This window comes from Somniosus microcephalus, chromosome 28 (genome assembly GCF_052327205.1).
Source record: "Somniosus microcephalus isolate GS21.2 chromosome 28, FLI_Smic_1.0, whole genome shotgun sequence".
Lineage (NCBI taxonomy): Eukaryota > Metazoa > Chordata > Chondrichthyes > Squaliformes > Somniosidae > Somniosus > Somniosus microcephalus.
The window spans coordinates 45,645,101-45,666,347 of record NC_141014.1 but is presented as its reverse complement, the minus strand read 5'-3'; the positions used below and the strand labels follow the sequence as shown (position 1 = coordinate 45,666,347).

The 21,247-nt window shown below is 51.3% G+C and overlaps 1 protein-coding gene across 1 annotated transcript in view; it reads right to left on the bottom strand.

The window, feature by feature from the left end:
• Positions 1-21,247, bottom strand: part of LOC147099720 (ferritin heavy chain-like) — a 180,879-nt gene that overhangs the window by 17,743 nt on the left and 141,889 nt on the right. The gene's annotated exons all lie outside the window — the stretch shown is intronic.

Below are 21,247 nucleotides of genomic sequence, written 5' to 3'. Positions count from 1 at the left end.
TGAACTTCCGAACTGAATTGGCTCCGTTCGGAGGGACCACGTGTGTGATCTGGTAGAGGTGATAATGGTTCAGATGGGTCATCTTCTGTTTTTACTTTTCCTTTTCTGCTTCTTGGAGACTCTCTGGGCTCCATTGTCAGCTGCCACAGCTGCCAGCTGCATGCGCAGTTCCTCCTTCTCTTCCTCCTGTTTCCGTCATAGAGCCAGCTTCTCCCGATGTTCCGTAGACTTTTGGTGCTCCTCCATGATTTCTGCACTTTGGGAGTCGAAGTTACAAGCTGGGCAGGACAGGACATCGTAATATTCGGTGTCGTCCACCAGGTCATAGTAATATTCGGTGTCGTCCTGAGCTAGACCAGTGAGAGGGTCGTCTATTTCCTCCATACCCAGCTGGACGTTAGCCAGCTCTTGTTCCAAATCCAGACATCTTTCCTGAAGAGACTTCTTCATGTGTACCTCTGCATCCAGCTTTTTCTGGGCTTTCAGCAAGTCGTTTACTAGTGACCTCATTTGTGATTTTAATACTTCAACTTCCTTTGGAGATTGATTGATCGGACTATGCAATCCCTCTACCGGAGCAGCTGTTTCAGCGGTCTGTTGTTCTACGTTGACGTGAGTCAGCGTACTTTTGGCATCCAAGGGCTGCTCTGTTGCAGTCATCTCAGTCTGTGTTGCCACCTCAGCTCTTCCAATAACCTTTGAGAGCTCCGAACCCCTTTCGTTTGAATATTGAAGTTCGTGTTCAAGTTTTTCCCATTTCAGAGTCCTGTCCTTCAGCATATGCAGGAGTTGGCTGACCGTTAACTCCTCTGACATCAGACGTTTTGTGTGCTCCTGTTCCATTTTCTCCATCAGCTGCTTCTGTTGTCTTTCCAGATTCTCCAACTCTATATCAAAGAACTCTTTCGTTGCATTCAACTCTTGCTCACAACGGCGAAGCATTTGTTCTAATTGCTGTTGTAGTTTGAAATGGAGTTGAGTTCGAGCCCGGTGTCCCTCAGAAATGGGCACATCAGTAGACTTGCCAGACTCAGAATCCACAGTTAAACTATGTTGTTGTTGCTCAGTGGAATTCTGTGCTGAAACTTTGTCTTTTGCACCTGAGTTGGGCTTACCATCATCCGTTCCAGAGTCTGGGCCGACTATCTTCACCGAGTTCTCACTCGTTATTGTTTGTAGGAAATGCCAGTCCATATTCATTTTCCTAATCCACTCCCGTCCTAGTAGTGGAGGACCTCCTTCAGATATCACATATAAGTCCATTATTTGACTGTCTTCGCCCTTGTGGACCACTGCAACCTCTATTTTCCCGATGGGGTACACTGTTTGCCCCGTGTATGTTTCCAATATAATCCCCGTATCCTGTAGGGGAATATGTTGGAATAACTTTCCGTAATCTTTCTTATTTATGACCGTCAATGCCGATCCAGTGTCCAATTCCAGTTTTACTTGGACTCCTTCTATCTGAAGAGTGACCCAAATTGTCTGGAGGTCTGCACCCTTACCAGCGTTGAGTACTCTTAAGCTAGCCAGTTCATTACTGCTAGCGTCTGAATCGGACTCCTGTTCGGTCACCTTGTGTACCTTTGCGTATTTTCCTTGTGGTGACTTCTTGTTGCTGGTCTTCTTCGCTGACCTGCATACTCTAGCTATATGTCCAAGCCTACCACAAGTTCTACATTCTTGGTTTTTAAACCAACACTGGTTCTGATCATGCGTTGTCTTTCCACAACGATAACATTTGCCAGAACTCACACCCAATTTGTGTGCACTGAGCTCCGGTGACCGTAGCTGCATTACTGCCGTGCCTCTCGCTGCGGCTTCGTGTGCTGCTGCCATAGTGACCGCCTTCTCAAGCGTCAGCTCATTCTCCTCGAGCAGTCGCTTTTGTGTATCCTGTTTAAATAAACCACACACAAATTTGTCTCGAAGTGCCTCTGTCAGTCCCGTTCCAAACTGGCAATATTTCGCTAATTTACGCAATTCCAGCAAATAATCAGCATTGCTTTCATGCTGTAGCTGCCTTCTGTCGTAAAATTTAAATCGTTCCGCTAGCATCAGCGGCGTGGGGTTTAGATGATCTTTCAGGACAGTAACAATCTCATCGAACGTCTTATCCGCCGGTTCATCCGGTGATAACAGGTGTTTCAATTGCCCGTATGTCTTCGCACCCATTAAATTTAATAATGTTAGAGCTTTATCTTGGTCACGAATTTTATTGGCCTTACAATAAGTTTTTACTCTTTCAACATATATGGCCCAATCTTCGAGGTCACTATCAAAGGTGCTAATATTCCCGTGTTTAGGCATTGTAGATTTGCAGTTTCTCAGATTTTTTTTTTTTTTACTGCTATCCAAGATGGCGGCTTCCCGCTCTTGCCGTCGTCCTCCGCCCACAAAATGGCGGTTTTCCCGCGCTTGGCGGTCTTCACCCGTCCCCCAACGCCGTCTCCCTTCAGCCCCCGAGTGCGGCCCTTATCTTCGCCGTGATCGCCCGAGTGCGGCCCTTATCAGCGGATGCGATCGCTGGATCGCGAAGCGGCTCTCGGCTCTTATCAGGAGATGCGGTCGCTCTGTTGAAACGCCTCCCGCTCGAAGCGGCTCTCGCGCCCTATTGCTCCAGCTCCCCCAGCCCCGTTCGTGCGGCCAACGCGGTCGACTGCCTGTCGCGTCGCTGCCCGGCTCAGACAACGGCTTACCCACCACCAAGCTGGAGAAGAAGCTGACGGTCACCGATGGAGGCTCCGAGGTCAGGATGTCTTCCAGTGGGGTGGAGAGGGTGGGAACCTCTCTGCAACGTCCTGGCTGTGGACGAAGCTGCCGTGGAGTGACTGCCGCAGGGTCCGAATCAGACTCGTCGCCAGTGTTAAATCTGTGAGTTGTTCAAGTAATTAATACTCAGACTTAATCAGTAACAATAAAACAGGTCTTTACTGGTTGGAGGTAGGGACTATACGTAGGTCTTTACTTCATGCCCACAGGCGGGAACTGAGGGGAGATCAGTACCCACAGTACTATTTATACCCCTATGGCCAGGAGTGGTACTGCGTATCACTACGCCCAACAAGTAGTGCAGTCCTGTCCATAGGTTCAAAGTAGCACACATATTACATACACAACAATCCCCATGAAATTTAAGAGCTGTAAAGTCCTGTGGTTAGTTTGCACTGTTTCCTCATCTCCTGCAAACCCCGGGTCTGTTTTGAGGAATGGTTTTATACCAGAAAGGTCAAGTGTCTCGTGTTTTCTCGACCGATGCTGCCTGACCTGCTGAGTGTCTCCAGCGTTTTCTGTTTTTCTTTGAGATTTCCAGTATCATAGAGTCATAGAGTAATACAGCACGGATAGAGGCCCTCGGCCCATCGTGTCCGCGCCGGCCATCAAGCCCTGTCTAATCTAATCCCATATTCCAGCATTTGTTCCGTAGCCTTGTATGCTATGGCATTTCAAGTGCTCATCCAAATGCTTCTTAAATGTTGTGAGGGTTTCTGCCTCCACAACCCTTTCAGGCAGTGAGTTCCAGACTCCAACCACCCTCTGGGTGAAAAAGTTCTTTCTCAAATCCCCTCTAAACCTCCCGCCCTTTACCTTGAATCTATGCCCCCTAGTTATTGACCCCTCTACTAAGGGAAAAAGCTCCTCAGCATCCATCCTATCTATGCCCCTCATCATTTTGTACACCTCAATCATGTCCCCCCTCAGCCTCCTCTGCTCCAAGGAAAACAAACCCAATCTGCCCAGTCTCTCTTCATAGCTGAAGCGCTCCAGCCCTGGTAACATCCTGGTGAACCTCCTCTGCACCCTCTCTAACGCGATCACATCCTTCCTGTAGTGTGGCGACCAGAACTGCACACAGTATTCCAGCTGTGGCCTAACCAGTGTTTTATACAGCTCCATCATAACCTCCTTGCTCTTATATTCAATGCCTCGGCTAATGAAGGCAAGTATCCCATATGCCTTTTTTACCAGCTTATCCACCTGTTCCGCCGCCTTCAGGGATCTGTGTACTTGCACACCCAGATCCCTCTGACCCTCCGTCTTGCCTAGGGTCTTTCCATTCATTGTGTATTCCCTTGCCTTGTTAGTCCCCCCAAAGTGCATCACCTCGCACTTTTCCATTTGCCACTGTTCCGCCCACCTGACCAACCCATCTATATCGTCCTGCAGACCGAGGCTACCCTCCTCGCTATTTACCACCCTACCAATTTTTGTATCATCCGCGTGTGGTAAACCACTGTTATAGTTATCACTGTATATTGTTCTCACTTTTCTCACTGTCACATCACTACACGAGGTCGCCTCTTGTCGCACTGTTATACCTGGGCTGACCACCTCCGACTCCGCCCATTACCTGCCCAGGTATAAAGGTAGCTGACTGGCTAGTATTCCTCCCTGTTGGATCGGATCACCCACGAGGGTGGGCTCTGTTATTTAGCCAATAAAAACCTTCAGTTACGTTCTTAACTCGTCGCCTTTTATTGGACTAATTGATAGGCATATCAATTTTATTGGCTAAATTTTAAAGATGTCTGATAATGAACAGCAACAGCAAGGAGCTCACCCAGCAGCACAGCAACAGCAGCCTCCAGACAACGGGCCACACCAGCCGGCTTGGCTGCAAGCCTTGAAACCACCATACCTGGATCTAAACCCACAGGCACCAAACTCAGCCAACGACTTCAAACACTGGCTGGACTGCTTCGAATCGTACCTGGAGGAAGCCGTCGTCCCTCAGAGATCCAAACTAAGAGTCCTGAAAGCCCAAGCGAGCCCGAGAGTATATACACTCATCCAGGACATGACTACGTACGACGACGCCATCAACCTACTGAAACAGCAGTACCGGAGCCCGGTAAACTACATGTACACTAGGCATCTCTTAAGATCTCGCCAGCAACAGCCAGGAGAATCGATAGCTGAATTTTCACGAGCGCTGAGACAACTCGGCAGGAACTGTGACTTTAAAGCGGTGACGGCTACTGCGAACATGGAAGACAATGTCCGCGACGCCTTGGTGAGAGGCCTACGTTCCGACTACACACGGCAAAGACTGCTTGAAGCTAAGGACATAGACCTGGACAAGGCCGAAGCCCTCGCCCTCACCCTAGAGGCCACCCAGCAAGACCAGGAAGCGTTTGCCAGGTACTATTCGCGACCCTGGGACTCGGGCCCGACCCCCACCCCACCACCCTTCACAGCGCTGCCCCCGGGACCTACCTCAGCGTCTGCATCACGGATCCGACCGGGCCCGCTAGCCCCGGTACCGGCCCCGACATCAGGCAACCCCGATCGGGCCGCTGGCTGCTTCTTTTGCGGCCAGGAGAAGCATCCGAGGTCGCGCTGCCCAGCCAAAAACTCGACCTGCAAAACCTGCCTCAAGAAAGGCCACTTCTCCAAGGCCTGCAGAAGCAAATCCTCAGAAGCCAGCAGTGCCTCATGCGAACCCTGGGGGCGGCCATCTTTGTGCGGGGCAGCCGAAGCCTGCAGAGCCTCATGGGAAAACCAGGGGCGGCCATCTTTGTGCGGGGCAGCCGAAGCCTGCAGAGCCTCATGGGAAAACCAGGGGCGGCCATCTTTGTGCGGGGCAGCCGAAGCCTGCAGAGCCTCATGGGAACAGCAGGGGCGGCCATCTTTGTGCGGGGCAAACGATTTAAACAGAGCCTCATGTGAACTACGGGGGCCGCCATCTTCGCCGCCATCTTGTCATGACAACGACGCGCTCATCTACACCCTAGCTTCCGTGACCCTGGATCAAGCCCGCCCGCACCACCTGGCCAGCTCAATGATGGACATCAAAGTCAACGGCCACGCCACGACCTGCCTGTTCGACAGCGGAAGCACGGAGAGCTTCATCCACCCAGACACGGTGAGCCACTACTCCCTCCCCGTCCTGCCAACGCGCAGCCGCATCTCGATGGCATCGAGGTCGCACGCCACAGACATCAGCGGCTACTGTGTCGTGACATTGTCGGTTAAAGGGACAGAGTATAAAAATTTTAAACTCCTCGTACTCCCCCAGCTGTGCGCTGCCGTCATACTAGGGCTGGACTTCCAATCCCACCTCCAAAGTGTAACCCTAGCATACGGTGGACCCCTCCCCCCACTCACAGTCGACAACCAGCGAAAGTTAAACCGCCCACCGCGTAACACCTGCAGCCTATCCACCCTCAAGGTACCGCCACCTTCCCTGTTCGCTAACCTCACCCCCGACTGCAAACCTGTCGCTACTAAGAGCAGGCGGTACAGCGCTGGGGACAGAGCCTTCATTAGCTCTGAGGTGCAGCGACTCCTGAAAGAGGGCATTATTGAGGGGAGCAGCAGCCCCTGGCGTGCCCAGGTGGTGGTAGTCAAGACCGGCGACAAAAATCGCCTGGTTATCGACTACAGCCAGACCATAAACAGATACACCCAGCTGGACGCATACCCCCTCCCCCGCATATCGGACATGGTCAATGAGATTGCACAATACCGCGTATTCTCGACCATCGACCTCAAGTCGGCCTACCACCAACTCCCCATCAGCCCGGAGGACAGCCAGTACACCGCCTTCGAGGCGAATGGCCGCCTCTACCAATTCCTTAGGGTCCCCTTTGGTGTCACCAACGGGGTCTCGGTTTTCCAACGGGAGATGGACCGGATGGTTGACCAGAACGGACTACAGGCCACTTTCCCCTATCTCGATAACGTCACCATCTGCGGCCGCAACCGGCAGGACCATGACGTGAATCTGGAGAAATTCCTCCGTACGGCCCAACGGCTGAACCTCACCTACAATAAGGAGAAATGCGTGTTTAACACAGCGCGCCTTGCCATCCTTGGCTGTGTAGTAGAGAACGGAGTCATCGGCCCCGACCCCGAAAGAATGCGCCCCCTCATGGAGCTACCCCTCCCCCACTGTCCAAAAGCACTTAGGAGAACCCTGGGGCTTTTCGCCTACTATGCCCAATGGGTACCCAATTATGCGGACAAAGCCAGACCCCTCCTGAAAACCACATCCTTCCCCCTCACGGAAGAGGCGTGCGCGGCCTTCTCCCTCATTAAGGGAGACATAGCCAAGGCCACAATGCACGCAGTGGATGAGTCAATCCCCTTCCAAGTGGAGAGCGATGCATCCGACTTCGCCCTAGCCGCTACCCTTAACCAGGAGGGTAGGCCGGTAGCCTTCTTCTCAAGGACCCTACAGGGCCCCGAGACCCGACACTCGTCGGTCGAGAAGGAAGCCCAGGCAATTGTGGAGGCAGTACGGCGCTGGAGGCACTACTTGGCAGGCAAACGATTTACCCTCCTCACCGACCAACGCTCGGTTGCCTTCATGTTTAATAACAAGCTGAGGGGCAAGATCAAGAACGACAAAATCTTGAGGTGGAGAATCGAGCTTTCCACCTATGATTATGAGATCTTGTACCGGCCCGGTAAACTGAACGACCCCCCTGATGCTCTTTCACGCATTACATGCGCCAGCGCGCAAAGTGATAGACTTCAGACCCTCCACAATGACCTCTGCCACCCCGGAGTCACCAGACTCTACCATTTCATTAAGGCCCGCAACCTGCCATACTCCATCGAGGAGGTCAGGACCATGACCAGGAACTGCCAGATCTGTGCTGAGTGCAAACCGCACTTCTATAAGCCGGACAGAGCAAGCCTGATCAAGGCCACCCGCCCCTTCGAGCGTCTGAGCATCGACTTCAAGGGGCCCCTACCGTCATCCGACCGTAATGTGTACTTCCTCAACATCGTTGATGAGTACTCCCATTTCCCCTTTGCCTTCCCCTGCCCAGACATGACCAGTAACACGGTCATTAAATGCCTGAACAAACTCTTCGCCTTGTTCGGGTTCCCGAACTATATACATAGTGACCGGGGCGCCTCCTTCATGAGCGAGGAACTCCGTCAGTTCCTATTGGAGAGGGGTATTGCAGCAAGCAGGACCACCAGCTACAACCCCCGAGGGAACGGCCAGGTGGAAAGAGAGAACGTGACGGTATGGAAGGCCACCCTCTTAGCCTTAAAGTCTAAGGGCCTCCCAACCTCCCGCTGGCAAGAGGTCCTCCCGATTGCGCTGCACTCCATCCGGTCACTACTTTGCACTGCCATTAACACCACCCCCCATGCTCGAATGTTTGTCTTCCCCAGGAAGTCGACTACGGGAACCACCCTACCAACCTGGCTGACCTCTCCGGGACCCATCTTGCTGCGAAAGCACGTGAGGGCCCATAAAACGGACCCCCTGGTCGAGAAGGTGAACCTCCTGCACGCCAACCCCCAGTACGCCTATGTGGCTTACCCAGACGGACGGGAGGACACTGTCTCCTTACGAGACCTCGCACCCTCACCCCCCCCTCCCAACTGTGGCATAGTGGTTAGCACTGTTGCCTCACAGCACCAGGGACCCGGGTTCAAATCCGGCCTTGGGTGATTGTCTGTGTGGAGTTTGCACATTCTCCCCGTGTTTGCGTGGGTTTTCTCCGGGTGCTCCGGTTTCCTCCCACAGTCCAAAGATGTGCGGGTTAGGTTGATTGGCCATGATAAAAATTGACCCTTAGTGTTAGGGGGGATTAAATACATGGGGTTAAGGGGTTATGGGGATAGGGCTTGGGTGGGATGGCTGTCGGTGTAGGGACCGGGTGCTAGGGTTTGGATGATCAGCCATGATCTCGTTGAATGGCGGAGCAGGCTCGAAGGGCCGAATGGCCTACTCCTGCTCCTATCTTCTATGTTTCTATGTAACCCCCCGAGTCCAGCCGAGGTAGACGGCATGCCGGAACCCCACGAGCCTTTGCCGACTACGCAGACACCAGCTTTAACACCGGATAATGTAACACCGCCGCTGCGACGATCGGAGAGGCTAACGAAGCCTCCGGACAGACTGACATACCAGAGCTGGTAATACACTTCACCCCGCCGGACTCTAATCTAAACAAGGGGTGAATGTGGTAAACCACTGTTATAGTTATCACTGTATATTGTTCTCACTGTTCTCACTGTCACATCACTACACGAGGTCGCCTCTTGTCGCACTGTTATACCTGGGCTGACCACCTCCGACTCCGCCCATTACCTGCCCAGGTATAAAGGTAGCTGACTGGCTAGTATTCCTCCCTGTTGGATCGGATCACCCACGAGGGTGGGCTCTGTTATTTAGCCAATAAAAACCTTCAGTTACGTTCTTAACTCGTCGCCTTTTATTGGACTAATTGATAGGCATATCACCGCGAACTTACTGATCATACCCTTTACATTCATATCCAAGTCATTAATGTAGACCACAAACAGCAAGGGACCCAGCACCGATCCCTGTGGTACCCCACTGGCCACAGGCTTCCAGTCACAAAAACAACCTTCGACCATCACCCTCTGCCTTCTGCCACTAAGCCAGTTTTGTATCCAATGTGCCAAGGCACCCTGGATTCCATGGGCTCTTACCTTCTTGACCAGTCTCCTGTGCGGGACTTTATCGAAGGCCTTACTGAAATCCATCTATACCACATCCACTGCGTTACCCTCATCCACACACCTAGTCACCCCCTCAAAAAATTCAATCAAATTAGTTAGACATGATCTTCCCTTGACAAAGCCATGTTGACTATCCCTGATTAATCCTTGCCTCTCCAAGTGGAGACAAATTTTGTCCCTCAGAATTTTTTCCAAGAATTTTCCTACCACTGATGTTAGGCTCACTGGCCTGTAGTTCCCCGGTTTTTCCCTACTACCCTTCTTGAATAATGGTACTACATTAGCGGTTCTCCAGTCCTCTGGCACATCCCCTGTGGCCAGAGAGGTCCTGAATATATGTGTTAGAGCCCCCGCAATCTCTTCCTTTGCCTCACCCAGCAGCCTGGGATACATTTCATTCGGGCCTGGGGATTTATCCATTTTTAGGCCAGCTAAAACCGCCAATACCTCCTCCCTCTCGATGTTAATATGTTCGAGCATATCACAGTCCCCCCGCCCTATTTCTATGTCTACATCGTCCTTCTCCATCGTGAAAACAGATGCAAAAAATTCATTTAGAACCCCTCCTACATCTTCCGGCTCCACACACAGATTGCCACTTTTGTCCCTAATGGGCCCTATTTTTTCCCTAGTTATCCTCTTACCCTTAATATACTTATAAAACATCTTAGGATTTTCCTTTATTTTGCTCGCCAGTGTTATTTCATGGCCCCTCCTTGATCTCCTAATTTCTTTTTTAAGTATCCCCCTGCACTTTTTGCACTCCTCTAGGGCTTCCTCCGTCTTTAGCCTTTTGTATCTACCAAAAGCCCTCCTTTTTTTCCTAATCCATTCTCGTATATCCCCGGACATCCAAGGTTCCCTGTGGTTTTTGGAACCACTCTTGACCTTTACGGGAACATGTTGCCATTGCATGATCTCAATCTCCCTTCTGAAAGCCTCCCATTGCTCCGATGCGGATTTTCCTACAAGTAGCTGATCCCAGTCCATTTTGGCCAGATCCTGCCTTATCCTATTAAAATCGGCCTTCCCCCAATTTAGAACCTTTATTTCTGGCCCATCCCTGTCCTTTTCCATGACCACCTTAAATCTTACCATATTATGGTCACTATCACCAAAGTGCTCACCTACTAGCACTTTTTCCACTTGGCCGGCCACATTCCCTAGAATTAGATCCAGAACCGCCCCATCTCTTGTAGGACTTTCTACATGCTGGCTCAAAAAGCTCTCCTGGATGCACTTTAAGAATTCTACACCCTCTGAGCCTTTCACACTCTGACTATCCCAGTTAATATTGGGGAAGTTGAAATCCCCCATTATTATTACCCTATTATTTGCACATTTCTCTGAGATTTGCCTACATATCTGTTCCTCTATCTCTCCCTGACTGTTTGGAGGCCTATAGTACACTCCCAGCAAAGTGCTTGCCCCCTTTTTGTTTTTAAGCACCACCCATATGGCCTCATTAGAGGAACCTGCTAATATATCATCCCTCCTTACTGCAGTAATTGACTCCTTAATTAATATTGCGACACCCCCTCCTCTTATACCTCCCCCTCTGTCTCGCCTGAAGATTCTGTACCCCGGAATATTGAGCTGCCAGTCTTGCCCCTCCCTCAACCATGTCTCCGTGATAGCAACAATATCATACTCCCATGTGTTTATCAACACCTTCAGTTCATCCACCTTATTTGCAAGACTCCTTGCATTAAAATAGATGCCATCCAGCCTTGCCCTCATATATTTGCCCTGTCTACCAAGCTGACTTGTTTTTTTCTCTATAATTGGCAGCACATCACCCCCTATTTCAGCTCCCCTCTGTATCCCATCCCCCTGCCAAGTTAGTTTAAACCCCCCCCAACAGTGCTAGCAAACCTCCCCGCAAGGATATTTGTCCCGCTCTGGTTCAGGTGCAACCCGTCCGACTTGTACAAGTCCCACCTTTCCCAGAAGCAGGCCCAGTGATCCAGGAAAGTAAAACCCTCCCCCCTACACCAACTCTTTAGCCACGCATTCATCTGCTCTATCCTCCCATTCCTATACTTACTAGCACGTGGCACTGGGAGTAATCCAGAGATTACAACCTTCGAGGTCCTGCTCTTTAATCTGTTACCTAGCTCCCTAAATTCTTGATGCAGGACCTCCTCCCCCTTCCTTCCTATGTCGTTGGTCCCAATGTGGACCACGACCTCTGCCTGCTCACCCTCCCCCTTAAGAATGTCCTGTAGCCGCTCAGTGACATCCCAGACCCTGGCCCCAGGGAGGCAACAAACCATCCTGGAGTCACGTTTGCGGCCACAGAAATGCCTATCTGTTCCCCTTACGATAGAATCCCCTACCACTATTGCTCTCCCACTCTTTTTCCTCCCTTTCTGAGCAGCAGAAGCGTCCCTGGTGCCAGGAAGCTGGCTGCTGCTGCCTTCCCCTGGTGAGTCATCCCCCTCAACAGTGTCCAACTTGGTATACTTGTTTGAAAGGGGGATGTCCGCAGGGGTTCCCTGCACTTCCTGCCTGCCTCTGTTGCTCCGCCTGATGGTCACCCGCTGTGCAGCCCTACCCTGAGGCGTGAACAACTCGCTAAATGTGCTATCCATGACCCTCTCAGCATCGCGCATGCTCCAAAATTCATCCACCCGCAGCTCGAGCGCCGCAATGCGGTCTACAAGTAGCTGCAGCTGGATGCATTTCCCGCACACATGGTCATCAGGGACACTGGCAGCGTCCCTGATTTCCCACATGGAGCAAGAGGAGCAGAACACGGGTCTGAACTCTCCTGCCGTGACTTACTCCTTTAATTAATCTAAAAAATTATTCAATACCCCAGTTACAGGTATACTCTCGGTCACTTTATTTACCAACTGTCCCCACTACACCAGAGACCCTAGAAATTTAACACCACAGAAGTCAAGCTTGTATTGAAAAGAAATGCTCACCAACCAATCACTTACCTGCTCCCTGGTGACGTCACACTCTGATTACTTTTTACCTCTCTCCTCTGCTGTTGCTTTGGTATGCCTCAGTATCTGCAGTATTTCGGTTTGTGTTCCTATCCTGTTGTAACTCTGGTCCAACTACCAGGCATTTAATAGGACCACAAAACTGTTATGTTCATTAATAACTAGTCGTTTGTATTAAGAACAGCTAGCTTTTGCTAGACACTTTATTGAGCACATGTGGTCTAGGTACAATATCTGTAGAGGCCTCCATCTTGACTGCTGCCTTGTTGGTGGCCTAGTGCATTGTGGGTAGCCCACTCTTATATACATACAGCACCACCTAGTGTATCATTCCAGAATGACAGGTTACTGATCATTACATCCCCCTTTCTTTGAGGTTAAACAAAATCAGTATCAATCAATATCAATCAATAACAACATAAACATCTTCAACAGTCAATACATTTTCCTGTTCCATGCATCTGGAACCTCAATCCTGACAACATCATCCCTTGTCAATGGTTTCAGAGTTTTGGATGACTTGTCATAGTATGATTTCTGTTTCAGCTTTAACAGTTGAAGTCTCTGTCTCAGTTCCTTACTCTGCTTTTCTTTTGCACAGCAGGGTAGCGTGGTACGCAACTTGCGACCCATTAGGAGTTCAGCAGGTGAAGAACCAGAGTCTAAAGGCGAGGCTCGGTAGCTCAGCAGGGCGAGATAAGGATCAGACTTGCTTTCTGTCGCTTTCTTCAGTAGCTGCTCGAGAACTTGAACACCTTTCTCTGCCTTACCATTCGACTGAGCGTACAAAGGACTGGATGTGATGTGTTGAAAGTCATAATGTGCTGCAAACTGTTGCCACTCCTTACAGTTGAAGCACGGACCATTGTCGCTAACGGCAATCCTGGGAATTCCATGTCTGGCGAAGATGGATTTCACATGCATTATGACACTGCTTGCTGTGGTGGTTGAGAGCAGCGCCATCTCAGGATAGTTAGAATAGTAGTCAATCACTATTAGATAGTCTTTACCATTTAAATGAAAAAGGTCCATACCAACCTTTTGCCATGGTGCTGTTGGTATGTCAGCTACTATCATTGGTTCCTTTGCTTGTTTGTTTTGGTGTTTCTGACATGTCTCACATTTGCCTATCATGTTCTCAATGTCCTTATTTATACCAGGCCAATAAACAGTGTCTCTTGCTCTCCTTTTGCATTTTTCAATTCCGAGGTGTCCCTCATGAATCCTTTTGAGCACGTCTTGACGTAGAGCCTGTGGAATGACTATTCTGTTCTGTTTTAGTAATAGTCCACTTGCGACACTCAATTCTGACCGTATGTGAAAATATTTTGGACAGGAACCTTTTGGCCAACCATGATGAATGTTCTCTATTACTGTTTGTAATACTGTATCTTTTACTGTTTCTTCTGCTATTTGCTTTGATTTTGTGTCTGACACGGGCAGCGCAGCAGTGACCATACTCACATGAACATCCACGTCTTCTTCAGTAGAGCTCACATGACTCATTGTGGGTGCTCAGGATAGTGCATCTGCTAACACTATGTATTTGCCTGGTGTGCAGATCAGTTCAAAGTCATATCTTTGCAGCTTCATCATGAGTCGTTGAATCCTTGGAGACATCTCATTCAGGTTCTTTTTCATGACGGCAACCAGTGGGCTGTGGTCTGTCTCAACTGTGAAGGTGGGAAGTCCATATATGTAGCCATGAAACTTTTCTAGTCCAACTACCAAGCCTAGACATTCCTTTTCAATCTGGGCGTATCGACACTCAGTATCAGTCATAGACCTGGAGGCATAGGCAACAGGCTTCCAATATTCACAATCTGCTTGTAGCAAGACCGCACCTAGGCCATCTTTTGATGCATCTGTTGACACTTTGATTCTTTTTGTTGGGTCAAAGAAGGTGAGTACAGGTGTGGTTGTCAGCACTGTTCTGAGGTTGATCCACTCTTGTTCATGTCTTTCTGTCCATGCGAACTCATTTGTTTTACGTAGCAGGTCTCGCAGACAGGCTGTCTTGGCTGACAAGTTAGGAATGAACTTTCCAATGGAGTTTATCATCCCCATGATGCGTAGCACTCCTTTTTTGTCAGTGGGTCAGTGCATTTTGAGTACGGCGTTTACTTTTTCCATATCTGGCTCTATTCCTTTACCAGATAGATTATCTCCTAGGAAAGTGACTTCCTGGACGCCAAACTGACACTTGGCTTTGTTGAGCTTCAGTCCATTCCGGCATATGCTCTGTAGCACTTTAGTCAGTCTCTCATTGTGTTCTTTCAGTGTGGAGCCCCAGATGATGATGTCATCAACATAGACCCGAACTCCTTCCAGACCTTCAATTATGTGTTCCATCGCTCTATGAAAGATTTCAGACAGCACCACTTAGAGTACCATTCCAGAATGACAGGTTACTGATCATTACAAAAACCTCCAGAACAGAGAAGAGTGAATTACATAAACCATACAACACAGAATTAGGACGTTTGGCCCAACTCTCTTCCGCAAACAGCAGTTGATGCTCGGTCAAGTGTTAATTTTAAACTGAGATTAATAGATTTTTGTTAACCAAAGGTATTAAGGGATATGGGGCAAAGGCGGGTATATGGAGTGAGGTCACAGATCAGCCATGATCTCAATGAATGGAGGAACATGTTCGAGGGGCTCAATGGCCGCCTCCTGTTCCTATCCAGCTCATGTTGTTTATTCTCTACACAAGCAGTGGTCCTAATCCCATGTGGCTGCCCTGTTCCTATACCATGGCATCTAATCTCGTTTAGGTACATCATTGGAGAGAGGTTCAGTTGTAACTACAGTGGTGTTTGAACTTGGCTCCCACCAGCAGTAAAAGTGAAGGTGGTCTCCCCAGAGTGTCAGAACAATCATGGGTGTGCAAGACACGTGACGCATCAATCGGCTGAGCCATTACAAATGTCCAAAGAGCTTTCATTTCCCTTGTGGTGTGGAAAACCAATGTATTTTCCAGTTTAACTCCTAGAAACAGTCCAGCCAACATTTTATTATGAATCAGTCTATCCATGTATACTCGCTCAGTGCTGGAGAGAATATTTAAAGGGCCCTTGTGGCTTGGTATTTTCAAATGGAGTTCATTCATTCCCTTTAGATGAACTATTTTTGAACAGCTTTAATGGATGTTTAATTTGTGGGCCTAGAAATTCAGTTGCGTTCGCCAGCCGTTAACGCCATATGAGGGGTAGATTTCCAGCGCTAGGCACTTAGCGCCCGGGCGCAGGCCGGTCTGCGCCAACGCCCAACTTCAGTTGACATTTAGCGCCGGCGCAAAGTGTTTGTGCCCGCTCAGCTGCGCGCGCAGCTCATGACGTCATTTCGTCGTGCAACGCTGTTTGTGCGCCCCAAACCGGAAATTCAGTGGCGCCCGCCCAATGTGGGCGTGGCACTGTTAAGAACTGTGAAGTGGAACGCAGCAGAGGCCCTGCGGGCCTCGGGGAGCACTAATTAAAGGGCACTTACACTGAACTATAAAGGCCAGCCATTTTGCTGCAATGACTTTTGTGCTCTGGATTTCTGGACAGAGAGCAAGGAACAGACCTTACTGATTTGGGACAACATAGGAGAGGTATTTTTGGCTTCTGGCCAGAGCTTGGAAATTTGACTCTTTGTGATTTCACTGTTTGCAAGTTTATTATGGGGGCTGCATGGGGTTCCAACCGTCAGTTCCAGCATTATGTGCGAAGGGCTCGCAGACGCTGTGTGAGAGGGCCAGCCATGCCTAGACGCAGAGGGGCCATCAGGTGTTGGCAACGTAGGCCTTACCCACTCAGGGAATACCGGCAGCAGGTGTCCTATCTCACCATGACTGCCGCGCATTGTGTTAAGAGGCTGCGCTTCAGAAGGGAGGTGGTTGCAGAGATCTGCCAGCTGCTTCACAGAGATCTGCGTCCACAGCTGATGTGCAGGACGTCTCTGTCGGTGGAAGTGAAGGTCACGGTGGCTCTGAACTTTTATGCAAGCGGCTCCTTCCAAGCCACTGCTGGGGACATAGCGAACATCTTCCAGTTCGCCGTGCATCGCTGCATCCGGCAGGTCACCGATGCCCTTTTCGCAAGAAGACACCAATTCATCTCCTTCCCCATGACCCTAGAGAGGCAGGAGCAGCGTGCAGTCGGATTTGCCAGGATCGCCGACTTCCCCATGGTGCAGGGCGCCATTGATTGCACGCATGTGGCTATGCAGGCACCTATCGACAATGCCGAGGATTACCACAACCAGAAGGGCTACCATTCCCTCAATGTACAGCTGGTGTGTGACCACAGGCAGCGCATCCTAGCTGTCAATGCCCGCTTTCCAGGAAGCAGCCACGATGCATTTATCCTGCGCCAGACTACTGTGACTGACATGTTCGAGGCACAGCCTCCACCAAGGGGATGGCTTATTGGGGACAAGGGCTACCCTTTGTGCACATGGCTCATGACCCCTCCGCGCGCCCAGGACCCCTGCGGAGGAGTCATACAACGAAAGCCATCAAGCCACAAGGAACATCATAGAGCAAACGATTGGCGTCCTGAAGCAACGGTTCCGCTGCCTGGATCGATCCGGCGGATCTCTACAGTATTCGCCGGATAGAGTCTCCCAGTTCGTCGTCGTTTGCTGCATGCTGCACAACCTGGCTATCCGCAGGACTCAGGCACTGCCACCTCACGTTGGGCCACCACCTCAGGAGGACGAGCAGGAGGACCATGAGGAGGAGGAGGAGGAGGAGGAGGAGTACCAGCCCAGAAGGGAGCCATAAGGTCCAAGGGCCGTCCGCCGGCGGCTTATTGAATGACACTTCTAGGCCCCCTGTCAGGGAATGGCTTGTGGCAATGAACGCACCTGAATGCAGCCGCTCCGCAAGCCCTCAGCCGGTTAACGCAACAACCACTTGAAACATGACACCTGGACAAGCTGAATAAATAAAAAGCTTTATTTAACAAATTCAGGGCCCTTCCCACATGAAACAGAAAAACAGACAAGACCCCCAAAAAACAGTGAAAAACATATCTCACTCCCACAACCTGGGGAGGAATAACAAAACTTGTCAATCCAATTGGCCTTCATCTTCGGCCTTTCCAAAATAAGCCCCCCCCCTCCAGAACACAAAAACCCCCATATAAAAAAAACAGTTGCCGACACCCTCTACTTGGTGTGCCGAGAGGGCGAGTCCTTGTGCAGGCTTCTCCGGCCCCTGGCCGACCTGTTGCTCCGCCTCAACCTGGGCCCTGTGGGTGTTGGAAGGCTGGGGGAAGGCTCCTGAGGGCCACAATGCGTAACGGCAGATGCCCTTGGGGGTCGGCCTAGACGAGGTCCGGCCCTGGAGGGTCCGGCTGCTGACTGCTGCAGCTGTGGCTGGGCAGCATCAGTCTCTGCAGCAGCTCGTCGCACCTTGGCTGGGGGAGTGGCAGTGGCGGCTGCAGCAATGGGGGCAAGCTGGCTGATGCCAGGCGCTCGCTGGTCACCAGAGACACTGGCACTCGGCCGGGCTGGCACTGCAGCAAGCGCAGCAATCTGGTGGAGGCCAGACCGCTGTACTGCAGCAGGGCGGCGGGTGTCCTGTCGATGCTTCCGTGACACAGCGAGTGTGGCAGAAGTGAGTGCCCGAACTGCCCTGTTCTGTGCCCGCATCAGTGTCTGCACGGCACCACTCATGAACTCGCGACTCGCGTCCTGTGCTGCCGCGAGTTGGTCGACACCCCTGGCCTGTGCTGCCGCGAGTTGGTCGACACCCCTGGCCTGTGAGTCCCCGAAAGCGGCCACACTATGAGCCAGGGACTCAATGGCCTGAGGCAACTGTCCCACAACCCCCATGAACTCGTTGTGGCACCGCTCGGAGGCCATGGACATTTCATCAAGGAGGCGCACCTCCTGGGCGAGGACCGTCTCCGGACTGGAGGGCAGACTCTCCATCTGGGGAGAAGGCCGCCGAGCTGCCCGACCCCTCCCGCGTGCCTGGACGCCACTGGGCCCAGCAACTGCCCTCCCCTGCAACACTTCCCCCCTCTGGGGAGAAGGCAGCCGTGCTGCCCGACCCTTCCCGCGTGCCTGGACGCCACTGGGCCCAGGAGCTACACCCCCCTGCAACACTTCCCCCCTCTGGGGAGAAGGCAGCCGTGCTGCCCGACCCTTCCCGCGTGCCTGGACGCCACTGGGCCCAGGAGCTACACCCCCCTGCAACACTTCCCCCCTCTGGGGAGAAGGCAGCCGTGCTGCCCAACCCTTCCCGCCTGCCTGGACGCCACTGGGCCCAGGAGCTGCACCCCCCTGCAACACTTCCCCCTGGCTCTCCTCCAGGCAAGGCGTGTCCCCTCCATTGCGCGGATGAGGGTTCCCCCGATGTGCCGCCTTCCTCTTTGTCCTCGTCGTCCTCCTCTTCCGAGGGACTGGCACTCTCAGCTTCATGGACCTCCTCCTCACCAGCTGAAAGCAGGAAGGCACAAGAGTAGCTTTAGAGTGAGGACAGGGCATCAGCGAGGGAGGCATGAGTGGTGGCATTATGCGCATTGGTCGGACAGTGGCAAAGGATGTAGATCTGAAGCGCAAGGGGAACGAGAGAGGTCCAAACGGTCATGTCCTTACCATTGGGGCCCAGCACAGGGTCGGCATCTCCAATAGCAATGGGGCCAACCACCCGGCCACGCATGAGTCGAGCCACGCGCTCCTCCAGGTCACTGAGCTCCTGGAACTGGCCACGGCCTCCCCCGGTGACATTCCGGCTCTTCATATTCTTGGCCAGCTTGGCCTGCAAGAGAAATGACGGCCTCTAAGTACAGTGTGTTGCCCTGTTGTTGTCTGCACTGCCTCCCATGGTCGAATAGCATGGCCAGTGTGGTGCCCTGTTGTTGTGTGCACTGCCTCCCATGGTCGAATAGCATGGCCAGTGTGGTGCCCTGTTGTTGTGTGCACTGCCTCCCATGATCGAATAGCATGGCCAGTGAAGTGCCCTGTTGTTGTGTGCACTGCCTCCCATGGTCGAATAGCTTGGCCAGTGTGTAAAGTGCAGAAAGTGCTATTGATGATCATGCCAGTGCCATAGCTGCGGGAGGAGGGATGGCCATTAGGCCTTTGAGGTCCCTTTGCCCATAATGTGAGGTGCACATGCAAGGATGAGGAGGACACTGGAAAGGGTACTCACCCTGACTATCCGAGTGAGGTCGTTGTACTTCTTGCGGCATTGGTCCGCACTCCTGGGGACATCGCTGGTGGATGACACCCTGTGGGCGATTTCCCTCCAGGCTCTCCTGTACTGCCTCCTGGGAGCCTTCTTGCCACTGTCCGGGCACAAGATCTCTCTTCTCTTTTCAAAAGCCTTAAGCAGCACCCTCAAAGCATGCTCTGAGAAGCGCTGCGCTCGTTCACGGGCCTTCTGCATGGCTTCAGGCGCTATTTGGGTCCACCAGCAGTGTTCAGGCCTAGCTGCAGGGCTCCACTATCCAGGGCGTGGCAGCAGACAAAGTCGACCCTTCCCCCTTTAAGAGCTGGCCGGCGTCAGGGTGTCTGCTGTCAATCAAAACATGACCGCACCTGCGCTGCGCCCGGCCTCGGCGTTATCAGTCCGCACCGCCGGCTTAGCGCCTAAAGATAGGAGTGCAACGCCAGTTTCAGCGCTCACCCAAACTCCTTGGCCAAATCTACTGAATTTCAGCGAAGTGCCCTACACTTTCCGGCGGGCGCTAACTTTAGCGCCCGCCCGACTTTACCGCCCCAGAAGTGGCGCGACTGACTTTCTAGGCCGTGGATTCTTCAGGAACACTCAGAAATCACCGCACACTTTGTGGGTTAAGGGCAGTCTTTTGGAACAGTTGTGGCCATTAGCGATATACCGATTAAAAATTCCTTCCTCCGATTGCTTTTCACTTCTGTTCTGCCCATGTTTCTTCCCCTTGTAGGACACAGCACCGACAGCAGCACTTACTGCAATCGCATCATCATTGATTTCACTGAAAGTCTTGGCATGCTTTTGAGCTAGCTCGCTAGCTTGGCATATTTTCACAGCAATTTCCAATGTCAGTTCGGTTTCTCTCAACAGACGTTCCCTGACTTTTTTTTATCATGAATACCAAACACAATCTGGTCACGAATCATGGATGCTTTCAGCTCAGAGAAATTACATGTCTGTGCTTTCAGTTTCAGATCAGTCAAAAAGCTATCAAAAGTCTCATTTTGCTGCTGTGTCCGAGAACGGAAGATGTTCCTCTCGTAGGTTTCATTCCTTTTGGGAGAACAATGTGTATCAAACTTCTTTAGCGCATCGTCTAATTTTTCTCTGTTCTCCTCTGGATTAAATACAAATGTATTAAATACCTCTATCGCCTGTGGGCCTGCAACCGTGAGCAGCAACGCTATTTTCCTTGTGCCTGGCTTCGTACCGTACCCGATGGCAGCAATGTAGAGTTCGAATTGTTGTTTAAAAGTCTGCCAATTGTAGTCGACATTTCCTGTGAGTTTCAAACGCTCTGGTGGCTTCAAATTCTCCATGTCGCGTTGCACAATATTCAGCAGATCTTACCAATCCTGGTACCATGTTATGTTCATTAATAACTAGTCGTTTTTATTAAGAACAGCTAGCTTTTGCTAGACACTTTATTGAGCACATGTGGACTAGGTACAGTATCTGTAGAGGCCTCCATCTTGACTGCTGCCTTGTGGGTAGCCTAGTGCATCGTGGGTTGCCCACTCTTATATACAGACAGCACCACCTAGAGTACCATTCCAGAATGACAGGTTACTGATCATTACAAAAACCTCCAGAACAGAGAAGAGTGAATTACATAAACCATACAACACAGAAATAGGACGTTTGGCCCAACTCTCTTCCGCAA